Source organism: Artemia sp. Qi Xiang Cuo, chromosome 15, assembly GCF_049724085.1.
Source record: "Artemia sp. Qi Xiang Cuo chromosome 15, ASM4972408v1, whole genome shotgun sequence".
Taxonomy (NCBI): Eukaryota; Metazoa; Arthropoda; class Branchiopoda; order Anostraca; family Artemiidae; genus Artemia; species Artemia sp. Qi Xiang Cuo.
This window is the reverse complement of record NC_142808.1, coordinates 24,541,628-24,559,759: the sequence shown is the minus strand read 5'-3', so window position 1 is coordinate 24,559,759 and position 18,132 is coordinate 24,541,628. Positions and strand designations below refer to the sequence as shown.

General features: G+C 34.4%; 1 long non-coding RNA gene across 3 annotated transcripts in view; it reads right to left on the bottom strand.

Annotated features, from left to right (window-relative positions):
* LOC148943478 (uncharacterized) overlaps positions 1-18,132 on the bottom strand; it is a 58,503-nt gene that overhangs the window by 32,543 nt on the left and 7,828 nt on the right. The window contains exon 2 of one of the 3 annotated variants that reach the window (XR_016142988.1): positions 13,584-13,743. The exons of the other annotated variants lie outside the window; for them this stretch is intronic. This is a non-coding gene — a long non-coding RNA (uncharacterized LOC148943478). The remainder of the gene's footprint in view (positions 1-13,583; positions 13,744-18,132) is intronic. 3 annotated transcript variants of the gene reach the window in all.

The following is an 18,132-nucleotide window of genomic DNA, read 5'->3' as shown; positions in this document are numbered from 1 at the left end:
CACATTTCAAAAATATAATTCGGTAGATTGCAACAAACTATGGCAAAATATTTTTCTTAAGTTGAAAAATTAAAACCAAGGGACTGCAGAAAAAAACATACCGAAAATTTGCCCGGGAAGCATAAACTTTAAAAAAGAAACAAAACAAATGGTGAAGAGAAAGTAGGTGTGACACTAAATCGTAGTATACTGAAGCCTCCATTGTTCTCTTCAGTTGAATTACAGATCCATCTTTCATCACTACCGTCATTGCTTACAATGAAGTTTTATTACTTGTAGTTTCTTCGAAAGTCCCGTCGGATACAAGATCCTTTCTATTCATTGGAAGTTTTAACATCACTCTTTATTTTCATTGAAAAAATTGATTTGTTATTTTATTTGTCTCGCTTTTTTGTGAGGTAGGGGGAGCTCCAATGTAATAGGAATTGCCATTCTCACCAAAACCCCGTAAGTCTAGCTCGCGCCTAAAAAGGGTAAATTCACCCTTTAAATATGTGTACCCTTAAAGTTTTTCATTTGAGAGGGTGGGGCTCAAATCCAAAAAGATATTTTACGGTCATGACATCTACTTTTCAAGAGGTAGATGAGCTCATTCGGCAAATATAGCGCCCTTGGGACGGAGGTAAGGTTCTCACCCTTTTCGGTTATATTGTACGCTTGATCTACATTTTCTTTCAAATGGTGGGATGGTAGTGGCAAGTCCACCCTCAATGTTGATCTCAAGGGCCTCTCTCGAAAAGTTGAAAATTTGGTCCTTGCAATCCAGTTTTTAAAGATCTGGCATCCCCTGAACCTCCTCCCTGCCAGAAAAAGGATTCAATAACCTTCACCCAATAATTGGTGCAGCTGCATAGCCGTCAATAGTACTGCATGTGAGTTCTACATAATAACCGTCAATTTCAGGTGGACCGGTGTATTTTTTCAGGAGTGCCACAAGCACTTGGTACTGCGGCAACTTTATCGGGAAGGCTGTTTATAATCAATCCTAAGCCTATTGGCTACCTTGGAATTTTTTCTGTAGTATTTTGACCCCAGTTGGGGTAAAATGATCGTCTTGTACCAAAGAAAGACATAAATTGGCACTTTGCTGTGTGGCACCATCTTTTTCATTGGAAAACGTTCTATAATTTTAAGTTCTTGTTGGAATGGTTCCTCTCCTAGTATTTTAAGAATAATGTTTGGATATGGTCACCCCTTGGGAAAAAGAAGCAAATAATAACGCATCTATGACCATATTCTCTGGGAAAATGCATAACTTCTTCTCTTTGAATATAGAGACTAGAAATTTCTTGTAGGGGAGTTTTGGACATGATAAATTTGAAGGTATAATTTTCAACGGGATTACCCTCCTGTTTGGTGGTGTTTTCCCTCTTTTTCTAAAACTATGCCTGTGCTCTTATGCTAGTAACTTTTGACGGATATTTTGAAATTAATGATATTTTTTAATCACCATAAAAAGTAGATTCTTCTGATATATTGGTACCGTTCGCTGGGTCTCATATATGAGGTGAGACAGCTCTATCACCACCCGCTTCTTATGTGATTCCCTTCAAGCCAACCAGTAATTATAAGTGTTGAATTCACCGATTGCCTTTCAAAATATTGGAACTGAAAATGTTTTAAATAAATACAAATAAATGCGATAAGAAAAATTAACTTTTCATCATATCACTCTTGTGTTTGAGCACTTATACTTAAGGCATAGTAATAAAAAGCCAAACTTTAGCGTAATGAGCTCGAAGGGGGGCTGTTACAGGCAGTAGTGGCCCTTAAATCTATTTCAATATAACTTGAGTTTGGTTTAAGTGACTTCATGGAAAAATAGTTTTCTTAGTTTTGTAGATATTCATTTTCACTATTGTTCCATTTTTCAAAAACATGAAGTGGCCTATACCCCCTCCTTCATCCTCTTATGGTTAGGCTAGTTCACACTTAGTGCAGAAATATTTGTCGAAATGAAGCAAAAGTTCGGATATATGACAGTAGAATTTCCATTCAGTTTTAGAATTAACAAAACTCTTCAGTTCCATCTGGAAAACTAGTTTCCTTAATTTTATTTATTTTTCATATGATATTCAAAATTTCCCTATTATGAGCTTCCTAATATAGACACTAATTTTGGGTAATTATAGCCTAATAATTTTGCCTAATATGAAAGGGGGCTACGGGATGCATTTCCCCTCACATGGTTTGAGAGACCTTGCACAGCAGCATTAAAAATTTGGACCCAAAATTGCAGTGTTTAAAGCTTCATGTAATCCGCTTGCCCTTTTTCCGCCCCAAAGAACCTTCTCTAATAAACGGTGCACAAATATGCAACACAGTATAGCTGCTACCTGTATTCTCCAGAAGGTCAGTAATAACCGTTCATTTTGTATGACCTGCAAATATTTAAGGATGAATGAGTTACCGCTCTGCAGTATGGCCTTTGAAACTACCTCTTTGTTACACAAATAGTTTTTCGAATGCACTAAAATGAACGCCTATCTAGTAATTTTCTTCAATTACACTTTGGCCCTTTTCAGACCCCCCAAAAATGTAGTTTTGCTGCACAGAATTTCGTTGATAAGCGCAATGCAATTGCGCGATCTCTTTTGGGCCTACGAAGAGCCCTAGAATTTCAAATTTTAAACTAACGAGCCCACTCGTAGTATTATATGGAGAATGATGTGAGTCTTAAGCCAATGAAAACTCTTATCCGTGACTTAATTTCTTTTGAAAAATATAGAATTCCAAATTTTTGCAGTTGGAGTGAGGCGATTTTGTTTCGTCGTTTTCTTTTTTAGAGTTGTTCATTACAGTGGTGATTTTAGGCCTGGGTAGGGGGCAGCAGCCCCTCCCCCATTTTTCTGATATTTGACATTAAATTTCTCTTATTTTGTATTTTTATACTCCTATAGTATACCTTGCCCCCCCCCCCTGAATTATTAGGCCTAAACTGATACTGTATCATTACCACTGTTTATTACCATGAACAGTTTGAATCTCTGGCTTTAGAAGCAACGAAAATTAGACCTAGGCCTAGAAAATTAAAATGATATAATCCTAAATTTCCTCAAAACAAATATTTGTAACGTAAAAATGAAATACCTTGGTTTAGAAACTGTCTACCTAGAAGTTTTTCAAGGTCAAGACGTCATAATCCTAACAAACTTACGAAAGAATCCTCTTACTAGTCTATTTATGAGATATTACATAATTGTTATGTACATTAAAAGTAATTTGTTGCTTTGGTTGCATTTACAGTTATCACAATACAATATCTTATTATGTTGTAAAGAGATTAATTGTTAATTTCGTCATACTCTATTTTCAACACAAATCTTGGACATGCATAGACACTAATTTTATCGCCTCGTACACCATTTTTTCCCCATTATTGAAGATACACACACACCAGCTACTCTCATCTGTAGCGGTTTTGTATATTTATCAGTTATAAGAAGCTTTACGTTAGGTGAAAATAAAAATGACCTAACTTATAACATACAAATGTCCCTGTGTGACTTCCTAACACTGTGAATAACACTGTGAATGTTCCTTCCTGTGAAGACAGTGATAAACATATTGTATTTAAACCAACCATTAGAATGGCCTAAATATAGAAATATATGGCATGCTCAGCGAAAAAATATTATATAACCTGCAATTAAAACTAAAATCAAAAACGATATAAACGACCCTTGGCAGGGGCATTTGTTGAAAGGATGCAGGGGGCAATTATCCCCTAGATTTTTCTCCTTTCCCTACATATAGATGTTGAATATACCTTTTTTTCGTATTTCTAATGCAAAAAAAATATAAAAAAAAATTACCAAAAGTATATTCTGCCCCTTCCCCCTTAGATTTTCGTGAACTGGCACTACTGGCCATTATCACCATCATTCAGAGGCTAATAATATAAAAATAGAGGCTCATTTAAACTATCCTTATTAATTTACTGTCTTTATTGGCAGCTATTCTACTGGTGTGTTCAGTTACGAACCAAAGACAAGCAAAGATATATGATTATTTTGACTGCATAATCATCAGCTGCCCTCAGCCAAAAAGTTAGATATAGCCATAAACATAAATTATAACTAAAAGCTACGTGATAAAAAGAAGATTTTAGAAGACCTTAACACCATCACTAAAAAAAATATTTAGCCAGGAATAACAAAATACTCATTTAAACAAACTCTAGCATAGAGTTTACAGAGTTTGTGTACTGTAGTACAGTGGCACAGAGTACTGTGACACGTGCAGGGACTTCTATTGAATCTAGTTTTGATTTTATAGTGTTGTATTTGCCATGTTTTCGTTTTTTAGTGCAGCTGGTGGATAAGATTTTAAGTGCAGCTGGTGTAAGATTAAGGTGTTTAAGGTTGTCTAAGTATTTATGTAAAGAATTATTATTCCTTGAATTTTCTATTACTTGTAATGCTTTGTTTAGAACTTGGTTAATTCCTGGGTCATTGCGGAGTAAATTGTTTTGTTCAATAAAAACAAAAAGGCGAGGGATTTCAGAAATGTTGTCACTTAAAGCCGAAAGACTTTTGTCCAAATTCAACACATTCTTTATGTTTCCCCTACCCTGTTACAAACACTTTTCAAGGTTTGAAAAACTAGGAGAACGTTTAAAATGTAATAAGGTGACAAGTATATAAGCAGTGTCGAGAACTTGGGGCTCTGCCCCCCCCCTTCCATAAAAATCATCTCAAAATTTCATTTTTTATTTTATTTTTTTTTTGAGAAATGAAATTTCAAAATTTCAATTTCAAGTTTCAGATAACGGAGAAGCCGCTATTATAACAAGAGAATCTTCGAATTGAAATACGTTCACAGAGAGATACAATAACAAAAATAAAACATGTCGTGGACTCTAGAGGCTTACCCATGTCTAAGCAATTCATGACAATCCTAAAACAAGCCATATAAACTACAAAAACTTTTGAACATTTTATGGTATTAATTAAAAAAGAATAATAATACGCTCGTAATAATGAATTGCCAATACCGACAGGTAATGAGTGAATGACCTATTTTATGATTCTTGGCTGATCTTTCTTTTACTGTTGTTTTTTTATTGTGTAGTTTTTAATTGAGTTATTTTTTGGTTTGATTTAGATTTTTCTGGTGAAAAAGACCGTTGTTTTCATCACCGGCAGATCTATAGCAAAATCATAGGGAAGCCCAATATGACAAGGGTGCCAATGATTGACCAAGTTCATAAGTTTATTTAAAGAAAAGTAAAAAAAAGAACAGAATGAGGTCACAAGAAAAATTTTGAGGGGCCGGGTTCCTCCCCCCACCCCTCCCTGGATCTACCCCTGGATTTTATGCTAGTTTCTTTGTTGTTGCATCAGTAGAAAAAAATTTCACTTTTTCGGGATCATTTTGTTCAACCGATTTGACATCAATATTAAAAAGAGTAGTCAGTATCTACTGTCATGTAGCTAATGAAGACAGAATTTATTTGTCATTGAGAGGCCGCAGCCATTCTTTAAAAGTCACAGTGTCAAATGAGAACTGCTAAGTATTAATAACTCGCAAATAAAACATTTAAAACATTGAAGTCTAGCACCCAACAATACCCTAGCATAGGTGGTTCTAGCCCCACGGACAAATTGAAGCGAAAATTCAAGAATTATATATTCTATATATTTAAAATGAAGTTTCCTCGAAAATTCAATTATTTATTTAATTTATCTAGCACAATTATGATAAAATTTTGTAAACCTTGACATTCATGAAGTTTTGTTTTTTTTTATAAATTCTCTGTTACGTACGAGACTAGTTTTATATCTGATTAATGTAGGTCATGAATTTCATGTCATCTTCCCTATTTTCTGCGTGGTTTACTGCATTTAATCATTTATTTTGTCGCCGTACAAAGAGTAACGGTCCGTAATAACTCACGCTCCTGTCTAGTAAGCGTATTGATCGCCTGTTTTCCGCCAATCAGAAAACACCTTGCTCATAACTGTCCTATCCCAAGTCGTTCTCCCCTGTTTATGTGTTCAGAAACTATTGGTTTGGTACATATGGGGAAAGCTTAAATCAATCTTAATTTCAAATACTCCTATTTCAGTAGAGATTGATTTTGACTAAGTAAGCCTCAAGGCATTTGTTTATTAGTGGAATGGTCTATAGACAGATGTATGCGTTCTAATTTCAAGTTAAGATCCTTTATTACAAACTAAGCAAGAGTATCCTTAGAAACTTCGGACGAAAATAGCTATTAAAATTAACTAATATCCACAAAGCTTCGCAGCTTCCTTGGGGTTGTTGTTTTCAGTCATTTTCGCAAAATAAAATCCGTGTAAAAAGGAGAAAACTTCCTTATCTTGTTACCGTTGTTTCCTAGCATTAAGTTAGGAATCTGTTTGAAGAGGGGGTAAGAGCCATTTCGTTTAAGGTGTCCTCCTGTTCCAGTCATCCCCCCTGATATACTTTTGAATGTGTCTAATTTATAAAGATACTTTAAAATTCATGCAAAACGTTTAACTGGCTCATAAAAACTGAGCGACAGTAATTTAATAAAGTGTCTTTCTCTTACAACAAATTTGAGTTAAAATTTATGTTTCCCTTGTTTATTGTATCTTTAAAGGAGTAGAAGATAATTTTAGTTTAAAATTATAAAGGGATACTAAACGCGAAATGTTTCATTTACTGATTCTGACAAAATGATCGAGAAACTTGTCTTTTTGTTCATCCCTCTTATTTTTTTTTTTTGTCTTTTTAAATAGAGGTACAAGTGAAGAATATATATTCCAGCTGTTTTTCCATTCCCTTAAATATTCTTACACAGTAACGAAAAATTTCAAGGTCATTGCACATTTCAATTACAAGAAAAAACCTCAGGCAATTTATCATGTATCTGTCATGCAATTGAATATTAAAGTTATTACTATGGACACAGGGTATGAAAATAATCAGCATTGAACATAGTACTCAATCTTTAACGACCATTGTATTATTATAATTATTTTTTTTTATTTGATAATGCCCCTAAATTGTTTTTGAAAAACGCCTGACCATGAATAAATGACGGATTAAATCGGGGATGTTTTTTTTCATGTAGGCAGGAAGTTATAAATTATAGTTGGGTTGCCGTCTGATTATTCCGCAGACCCTTTTCTCTATTTTTCTTGCAAACAGCTAATCAATGCTTACTAGCTTGTCTAATTGTACGCGTTTAAAGTATACCGGAACAAAATTTAAATGCTATAATTTAGTTTTATTTTTAGACAGGAAAGCTATGGAGTAAAATTAATAAAGTTACGAACAAGGAAATTCTCATAGAACGGTTTTGGTATAAATTTATGCTTTTAAAAATATAATTCTCCAATTTATAGTTTCACAGAGGCGTCATGAAATATTTCTCAGAATAATTATATATAAAAGATACAAACTATGTCGTAAATTAGGTCTACACTTTTTTGCTTAGAACAAAAACGAGTTGCAGCATCTATTTTCCGAGCACAAGATTGCGGAGGAAAATTTAAGCCCAAAGCTTTTTTATGGGTTTTATATTAGATCAAGCCGCCAAAAAGCATGAAAAATTATTTCCTTTGGTATGAAATTCCTTTGATACTCCTTCTAGCTTTCGTTTAAAAAAGTAAAAATCGCTCAGTCATAACTTGTTTGTCAGTTACATTTATCCAAAGTTTAACCTGTAATTTCTGCATTGTTACATCTCACACTATGTGACAGCTGTGCTTTCTTTCATAATCCAGAATAATCAGGGAAACATAATTTCTCCAGGGATGGGCAACCCATCAGATACTTTCCTTGGAGGGAGGGTAAGTTCGAAAAAGAAATCTTTCCAACTAAAAGTATATTTTGCAGATTAAAAGTATTTTGGTCTTCCACTGGGAGTAGCTACTCTATCATAACTCCTCTTTGAGGAGGCCTTGAAAACTTTACAAATTATTTAGCGTCTTTGAGTATTTTAGGAAATCTTAAGGTAGTTCATTTAAAAACCATACGGTATATGTGACATGAAAATATTGTACGTTAAAGTTTCAAGACAAGAACAGTATGAAGTAGAGGCGAAGTTAACCAAATTTCTACGATAAGATTTAAAATACAGGGTTTAATGAATCTTCTAACCTATTTATTTCTAGTCTTATAGAGACTAGGAATAGGAGATCAGCTGATATTAAAGCTTTAGTGAAGGTCTTATGGTTTTACGGTATATGGAGTTAAAATGAGAGTTATTTTGTACAACAAAAGCATTGTTGCGGTTAAGGTAGGTGGCGAGGTTAATTGTTGGTTGGTGTGGAGGCAGGATTTAAGCAGAGTTTTGTCTTATCCCAGACCATATGAATTATTGTAATGGATATTGTCCTACTGAACAAATCAAAGACAAGGGGGAGCATATTACCAAATAGAAAGGTAAAACTCTTCTGGACTTAAATTATGCAGATGGGTTGGATAAAAATGTTAAAGAAACGAAGTAATTTTGTAGAGTTTAGAGGATTTTGGCTACGAGAATATACTTGAAATTTGTGTTAAGAGGAACTTAAAGAGGAAAGAAGAAAGAGTTAAGAGGAACTTAAATCAGGATGAAGAAGTAATGCTGCGTAGCGACGAAAAACGTAGAGAAACGAAGAAAAGCGAGATAATTCACAGGCAGGGAAATATGAAGAAAATATAGATACTTCGGTCGAGACCTCTGCTCAGTCCTCCTGGGTGCAAAGAGAAGACTAAAAAGTATCTACAAGTCCACAAGGAAAAAAACAGATCATAAAAAATAAATAAAAAAGAGAGTCACTTTCTTAAGTAACGGTAAAAATCGACAAAATCAGGCCCTTTTTTACCGTTACTTTAGAAAGTAACAATCTTCTTTTATTTTATTAGTTTTTAAGGTTCATCCTTTATTTGTGATGCCCTGTGTACTCTTAACTACTTTTTATTCTTCTTTTTGTTCTGAAGATGACTGAATAAAGATCTCAGAGGAAATATTTGCTATTTCTTTCTGTTAAGAAGCTGTGAATTACCTCGTTTTTCTTTGCTGTCTTACGCTTCCTCGATTTGTCATTACTGGGAGCTTGAAAACCATTGACGAAAAGAATAAAAAAGTAAATAGCTTCATTTATTTTGTCACATTATTAGTAAGGATGTAGGATGCAGTGGAGATATAAAGAGTAGAACAGCCAAGTCGGAGGAGTTTCACTCTTTACAATTGAAAAAACTATGGAAGAATATGAAAATACGCTTTCATGCCAAAATAAGATACTAGAAGGCACTGTATAGGAAGAGGCCACGCAGAAGGATTTAGAACAAATAGAATCTTCATGGGAGGGAGGAAATATTGAAGTTCTGAACATAGTTGGGTGGAGGAGTGCATGCAGCTTTACCTATTGGTAGCAGCTTAGTGCTGTGATGAGTTGCTGTTGATTTACCAGTAGGAATAATAGTAATTGCGGATTAATGGCAAAATAAATACAGCATATTCTTCATAATCTTTTAACAGTAACTGCCACCCTCCATCCAAAAGCAAGACATCCTACAAAATATGTTTCCGATTACCTACAGCGTCGTCTCTCGACCCTTTTTGGTGCCACTACCCCTCAAAGTATTAATAGGCTAAAATAAAGCTGTCATAATGCAGGCTTTTTCAATGTTGTTATGTTTCCTTTTTTTATTTATATCCACATTTTTCTGTACAAATGATTGAAGTCAATAATTAACAAATAAGAAGTTCCATCAAACAAGAGTGTTTATTGTTTTCTGTTCATCTGATGTTCCTTGTCAGTAGGATTATGAATTCCAGAACGATGATCTATGGGATTTCAGATAGGTTCTACAAATTATAAATCTATCATTTAATGTGTTGTTTTTGGAATAAACCTATCTTATCTTACCAAGAAAACATTAAATGCGTCATAAAAGAGATCGTTAGTCGTGAGAATAAAATAGTTAGGGTTGTCTCGAGTACTCCTCAATTTAAAGTATACCAACAGTAAACTAAGGTTAGTTATATCGCTTTTAAAAAAAGTTTATTAAGTTTCAGGAGCTTTCATCTAACTAATTCACAAAACTAGCCCTGCCCCCCCCCCCCTTGGTAAAAGACCAGTATATTCAAACTTTTATTAAAAGTCTTAATTCATTCCCAGTGGCCATTAATTAACTGAAGATATTTTTAGTGACAAATACGAGAAATCATAGAATTCTATGTGTCATACACATATTTTATTTGCAAATAAAATATCAGGTAAAATATTCGAAAAAAAAATATAAGAAAATTCTTAAATATTTACGTGCAATAATAAATATGTTAAAGCTCATCATCAATTTATGAGTGAAATTTTCATGCGAAAATTACAGTCCATCAAAAAAAACCAACAGCTTGAAAACCATCGAAATTTTAAATGGAGTGTAGAGCCATCTAGCCAATACCACTACCCCCCCTCCCCGTCACAAGAAATTTTGAGATTAATTTGTTTGATATTCTCTTAAAAAAATACACCACAGGTAAAAATGGAAGAAAGGAAGAAAAGGATTATATAACCCCCTGATCCCCTCCCTGGATATGATATGGACCATACCATTTTAAATTTACTAATTATAGTCTACATTGTTTGAAATATTAAAAATATATCCTCCATGGCCCTTATCAGCTTATCAGGTACAAACGAACAGATTAGCCCAAGAGGTGAATACATAATGGAGGTTGTACAAATCTTCAATTAATCAGCAAAAATTGGTAAATATTACGATAAATTATTGGGAATATCAAACAAATTAATCTAAAAATTTCTTGTGAGAAGAAGGTAGTAGTATAGGCTAGATGGCTCTACACTCCATTTAAAATTTCGATGGTTTCAAGCTGTTGGTTTTTAATTACTTTATTTGGACTATGGGCCACAATTCTGCTGTTGCCTCTCTTGGCAGGCTGTAATTAAGTGAATGTAGCAATTTAAACTTTTATAGATTAATTTCCCCTGCTATGGATTTCAAAGGTTACATGCGCATCATTATTAATGTCTTGCAGGAATAACACGTCGTTTTTATAATTCCTGAAAACGATTTAATTATTAGTCTTACATCCTTAACAGGGGCGTTAAACTGGAGGCCCTCCCCCAGGCCTCAGTTTTCCCCAGATTCAGACACCAGTTTGCCCTCTTTCCCCAGCTGAAATTTGGTTTCCTCAAAAATCTTTCAAAAATAAGCCTGCATAATTCAAGTATCCACAGAAACGGATGAGTTTTCTTTAGTATATCTTTACCTTTATGGTGCTATATGGCTCATTTTTCAGTTTTCACTGTCATTTTCACTTGATTTGGGAAAATGTTCTCTAACTTTGCCCCCCCCCCCCTCCCCAATATTTTGACAAAATTCCGCCACTGCTCCTTAGTCTTCTTTTTTTCGGCTACATTATCTACTTCTATAGCATGCAGCGCTACCTATTTTTACAACATATATCAGGATATAGAACTTTCCAAAACATCATTTGCTTCAAGCAACGTTTTTTTGTATGTTCAGAAAAGTGAGTGTTAAAAATGGAACTTTATTAGTTTTAAGAGCTTAGTTGAATTTTGCCTTTCTGAAATTCATAGATCAATTTATCGGTTTCTACACCTAAAAAGTCCTACCTTCCCGATACGTTTCCATAAACGGTAAGTAAAGAGCGATTTACTTACCCTTTACTTACAGTCAATAGTAGCTGGAACTTAATTAAATTAAATTTGAAGAAAATATATGCATAAAAAGATTGTATTTTCTATTCTTCTTCCAAATTCACAGCTATCAGTCAAAAGTTACGTATAAGAACATTCGCGTAAATCTGGAGAGAAGAGAGAATATCTTGAAAAGTGTAGCCTTAATAAAATCTAAACCATTAAATTCAAACAATCTGAGCAACCTAGAGTGGAGATATTGTTTTCATTTTTCTGTGTAAGCAAGTAAAGACTTTGGAATTTTCCTAAGAATAATGATCAAAATGCAGCTTTTCCAGTTATGTTAGTTTTTGTTTTGTTAGTTGTGAGTGTAAGGGCTTGCATTGACTGAAATTTTAAATTCCTGTGGCCTTTTTAGACAACATATCGTTTTTAGAAACACTTTTTCTGGAATTTTACCCAGAAGTGGTGTAATATCTGTTTTTTTTTTGTAGCAAAATATTAATTCAGACCTCAATAAAGCCAAAATAATTTTAAGTCAAAATTTTGAGACAAACAGTTGTTTTTTTGTTGTTGTTTTTTTTTTGTTGAAAAGCAAATTCATGTCATCTCGGTATCTAAGGACGTACTGCCACGGGATAGCCTTTTTGTCCCGGAATATAAGTAGTCTATTCAAAACACTCAGTTATTACAGGAATAGTTAAACTTATTTTATAGTTTTTGGCAGAGCTATAAATAAAATACCCCTTCCCCCTTTCATGGCCTGGGAGTAATTTTACTTCTGCAAAGTTTTCACTTGTGCTAATTTAAAACCGTAAAGAAAAAAAATATTAGTAAGCTACAGCCATTTCACAAATCTACATTTAAAAGCTATTTTAAATTCTAATTATATTAGCCTCCTTTCCTCACCTAGAAATCTGTCTATTAGAAATTAATTTTAAAGAGTCGGGGGAGAGGGATCGCAGAACTTTTTAATAATCCCAATTTAGTGTGTATGGCGAATGGACCTAAGCAAAGCTTTTTATTCTCAGAGAATAGCTATATAGCTATTCTCTGAAAATAATATAGTAGATGAGTGTTTGGGAACAGACTGCAGGGTCACGGGAGCAGTAAACCCGCTTATTCTTAGGATAGCCCTAAAAATGATAGTAAAATAAAACATGATTTTACGAAGTAAATGAAAATAAAAGTTTATATGAAGAAGTTGCAGCTTGTTACAATCCTTTGCTCTCGACACTAAAGTTTGATATTTTTTTCTAAATTGGACGTTTTTCATAGAATTTTTCAATGTTAAAGATGGGATGACAGTTTAAAGTAACGTTGCGTCAAATGGAATCCAAATAATGGTGCTACAGCAAAAACAACATTGTAGCTGATGGAGCAATAAAGTAGCTGCTATGTCTTTTTCCCTTTTTTGTCATATGCAGAAGCATGTTTAGGATTTGATTTACTTTTATGTCCAATTTTCGTAAACGCCGCCTAAATGAAGTTTGTTACTTACTTAAAAGACTTATATTCATAAAACGTCAATTACATTTATTCTACTCCGTTGTTTCTTTTTACAGCAATAAAAGATTTGAAAAGGAAAAAAGTTCAGCAGTCAATTTACTTTATACCTCTGTCTTAATATAACTATTTTTCCAGAATACCATATAAAAGAAGAAAAGATTTTGTGACCGAGTTTCCATTTAAGGTCATAGCGCCATCTATACAAAAACTAGCTGTCAATCAAATCTTTATATGGACGGTTCAAAATTCAAATCCATCAATTCTTTCACAAACTTTATATATTTCATCAGCTGTAGCAGGGTTATGGAGACCAATACTAAAAATCTTCCGTCTATAACTGGTAGTTTAGGAGTCATTCTGCTCTTTAGGCTCTCCTCGAATTGGATACTCTTCTTCTGCATTCAAACACTGCTTCTTGTTTTCTTTTTTATTCTTCAGAATGTATGTCATTAATAAATTCTGACTTACCTTTAATTCACATATTTCACGTATATAGGATTTTTGCAGGTGGCAACGATTATTCGGTCGAAATATGATAATTACAGCTTTGTACGGCTTTACGAAATAAATTTCCAATTTTCTGAATTATCGTCCAACCTCATGAATCTCAATTTTACCGGTGAATCGTCTTAAAAAAATGCATCAGGAATATTAGAGGATGAAATTCTAAAACGATTCCCTAGGCTAATTTCTGCTGTAGATGTGTGCATGGAAGTTTTAGCTTTATAACAGAGATTTCTTCAACTGCATCAGAGGCCAGCAATCCATTGAAGAGAAAGGAGTATCGGTAAGCACTTAAAAACATATTTCCTAGCCATAGTTGTGACTGAGAATCCAGTTCTAAATGTTTCCTTTTGAGAAATTAAAAACACCATTTTGTTGTTTTGAATTTTTACCGCCCAATGTCCGATGCAAATAAAATTCCAGCGTCAGCCCCTTATAATAAATTATAATATTAGCATGCAATTTTCGAATCCGACTTTTCGATCGTAATATTTCGTAAAAAGATATGTGTGTGTGAACATATTTTGTGAACAAATGAAAAAATTTGTATGTGTTTGAACCCAGGGCTACTGCAAAAACAAGGAATTTTAACATAAATATTGGCTTTTATACATTGAAGCAATGTGATGAAAAGCCTACCTCATATTTAAAAAAAAAGTGCTATTTTATTTAGCTGAGTAAATGTGAATAAATGGGCTCTTACATTCAAAACATGATTAAATGTAAATAAATCTTTATTGTAAACAGTGGGGACCTAAGTGGTCGGACCCCGTAATATATGGAATTACGCTATTCTGATGTTACGAACTAGTAGAAATCAAATATTTTTTGTCAATAAAATTAAAGAGCAACTAGTGAAACCGAACAGGTATTAACCTATACATTATAAGGGACATTTAACACTTTCCTCCCTCCTCCTTCAGCTGGTCCACTCTCTACGATAAAATCTTATTCTTTTATTTCATGCTTTAGATTGAATGCTGTAACACGAGAGTAAACCGATGGTTTTTTTTTCAAATACTTTGAGAATCAGAGGTTTTTTTTTTTAATTCACTTCACAGATGCCAAGATTCGTTATACTGACAAACTTTTTCTTGTATTCTGTTTATTGTGGTTTTTCTTAAATGTTTGCCTTATAATGTAAGTAATCAAAAAAACATTTCAAAAAAATAAGTTTTTCAAAAAAAAGTAAAGAACTCCATTGAACCAAAAATGAACAAAAATAGAATCAAATGATCTACCAAGCATACAACTACGACAAATCAGAATCCATAAATAAATGAATTAATAAATAAATCATTAAATTAATAATAAATAAATAAATTGAAAAAAATTCAAATGCATTTACTGAAAAAAAATATGCATTGTCAGGTTAAGATACATATGCTGATATTTATTCCTTAAAATCTTGATTAATTTTTGATCTCTTAAAATTATAAAAATGAAAATATTAAAAAGAATTTTTTCAGTAAAGTACAAATTATGTTCTGACTTTTAGAAAGCATACGAGTTTAGAACCCTACTCATTTTAATTTCTGCTAGGTTTGAGTTTGACTCTGTTATTTATTTTAATTTCTGTTTGTTTTGGGTTCCATTTATTTGTTGATACTGATTTGTGGTAGTTGTATGATTGTTACATTATTTGATTCTATTTTGTTCATTTTTGGTTAATTGAATTCTTTACTATTTTTTGAAAAATTTATTTTGTGGAAAAAGTTTTTTTTAATTAATTTCTGTTCGTTTTATATTGACATAGTTTTTTTAAGGGAAAAAGACTGAGCCCCTTCGAAAGTTAAACAACCATCCCTTCCATAAAAATCTTAAATACCCTCTGGGTGTAACTTGAAGCACTTTTCCCTAATCTCTAGTGTTTGTTTCAATCCCAAAAGCCTTGTTGTGTGATGTTTAGACTATTTAGAATAGAATGGCCATCTCAAAATTTATGTTAGATACATTTCAGGACAATATGACGTGTTAGTATGGATAGGGAATAGCTACCCTCCAATCACTTTGGCTCTTAAAAAGAGCACTAGAGCGTCTGATTACCGACCCAATGAGCCCCCTCCGAAGTTTATAGGACCTTACTTTCTATGAAAACCGAAGTGTCTGGGGAAATGATGGACGTGGGGGGGAGCTTTGCCCTCTGACCACTTTCAAATAATAAAAAAGGCCATAGTCCTCTCAATTTGCAATCGAATGAGCCCTTTTTGATGCTTCTGCGACAAAACTTTCTATAAGAACCTTATATGCCCAAAGGGCGTAACTTACGTTCCTTATCCTGAGGACTATGGGGGAGGGTTTTCATTCTCAAAGACATAATTTCCAGACCTTTCAACTACGTTGAACAAAAGAGCCATATCAAAATGATGACCGTCTGTGTTTGGGGAAATGACGGGCCCTTTTTGAAGGGTCCATCTTGAAGCCCTTATGAATGAGCCCTTTTTGAAGTTTTTACGACAACGATTTCTATAAAAACCTTGCATACCCCCAGGGCATAGCTTACAACCGTAGCCCTGAGGGCTGTGGGGGGGGGGTTGTCATACTCAAAGACATAATTTCCAGACCCTTCAACTATGCTCAAGAAAATGGCTATATCAAAATGTGATCGGAAGTGTTTGGGGAAATGACCGGCGGGGGGGGGGGGATTTACCCACCGATAACTTTTTACAAAATCTTAAAAATTTTGATTGAATGTGTTGGGGGAAATGGTGGGCGTGAGAGGGAGTTAATCTCCCTCCAATCACTTACGACTATTAACACGGGCACTAGCCCTTTCAAATTCCAATCGAATGAGCCCTTTCCGAAGTTTCTACGAAAAAACTTTTTATAAGAACCTTATATGCCCCCAGGGTATAACTTACAAATCTTACCCTGAGAACTATAAGGGGTTGTCATTCTTAAAGACCTAATTTTCAGAACTTCAACTACGTGGAAAAAAAATTGCTTTCCCGAAATTTCAAATTGGATGTGTCTGGGGAAATTGTGGGTGTTAGTTGCCCTCCAATCACTTTTGACTATTACAAAGGGCACTAGCCCTTTCAATTTTCAATCGAATGAGCCCTTTTTGAGGTTTCTACAACAAACTTTTTATAAAAACCTTATATGCTCTGCCCAGGGCAAAACTTACAACCTTTGCCCTGAGGGCTGTGGTGGGGATCCTTAAAGACATAATTTCCAGAACTTTCAACTACGTTTGAAAAAATGGCTATCTCTAAATTTTGATTGGATGTGTTTGGGGAAACGGTGGGCCTGAGAGGGGTTTTAGTTGCCCTCCAATCCCTTTCGACTATTAAAAAGGCACCAGCCCTTTCAATTTCCAATTGAATGAGCCTTTTTGAAATTTCTACGACAACGCTACCTTTAAAAATATTATTTGGCCCCAAGATATAACTTACACCCCTTGCTCTGAGGGGTGAGGGGGGTTTGTGATCTTCAAAGACCTAATTCCCAGAACTTTCAACTTCGTTGAAAAAAGTATTTGTCCCCGAGTGATGAGTGGACTTATTTGGAGAAATGGTGGGCGTGAAAGGGGGGTTAGTAGCTCTCCAATCACTTTCGACTATTAAAAAGTGCCCTAGCCCTTTCAATTTCCAATCAAACGAGTCCTTTTTGAAAGCTTCAACGAAAACCCTTTCTATAAAAACGTTATATGCCCCCAGGGCTAAAACTAGAACCCTTGCTTTTAGGGCTCAGAGAGGGTTATCATTCTCAAAGACCTAATTTACAGAACTTTCAACTACGTTGAACAAAATGGCTATCTCAACATTCTGATTGAATGTACTTGGGGAAATGGTGGTCTTGAGATCGGGGTTAGTTACCCTCCAATCCCTTTCGACTATTAAAAAGGGCACTAGCCCTTTCATTTTCCAATTGAATGAACCCTTTTTGAAGTTTCTGCGATGCTATCTATAAGAACCTTATATACCCCCAGGACATGAATCACAACCCCTTCTCTGAGGGGTGTGGGGGGTTTGTCATCCTCAAAGACATAATTTCCAGAACTTTTAACTACGTGGAACAAAATGGCTATCTCCAAATTTTGATTGGATGTGTTTGGGGAAATAGTGGGTGTGAGAGGGGGGTTAGTGGCCTCTCCAGTCACTTTTAACTATTAAAAAGGGCACTAGACCTTTTAATTTCCAATTAAATGAGCCCTTTTGAAGTTCCTACGACAACTCTTTCTATAAAAACCTTATATTCCCCCAGGGCATAACTTACAACCCTTGTCCTGAGGGCTCTGAGGGGGTTATCATCCTTAAAGACCTAATATCCGGAACTTTCATCTACTTTAAACAAAATGGTTATCTCAATATTTTTATTGGGTGTGTTTGGAGAAATAGTGGGCGTTAGAGGGGGGTTAGTTGCCCTCTAATCACTTTCGAATATTAAAAAGGGCACTAGCCCTTTAAATTTCTAATCGAATGAGCGCTTTTTGAAGTTTCTATGACAATGCTTTCTAAGAAAAACCTTATATGCCCCCAGGGCATACCCTGTGGACTGTGGGGGGATTGTT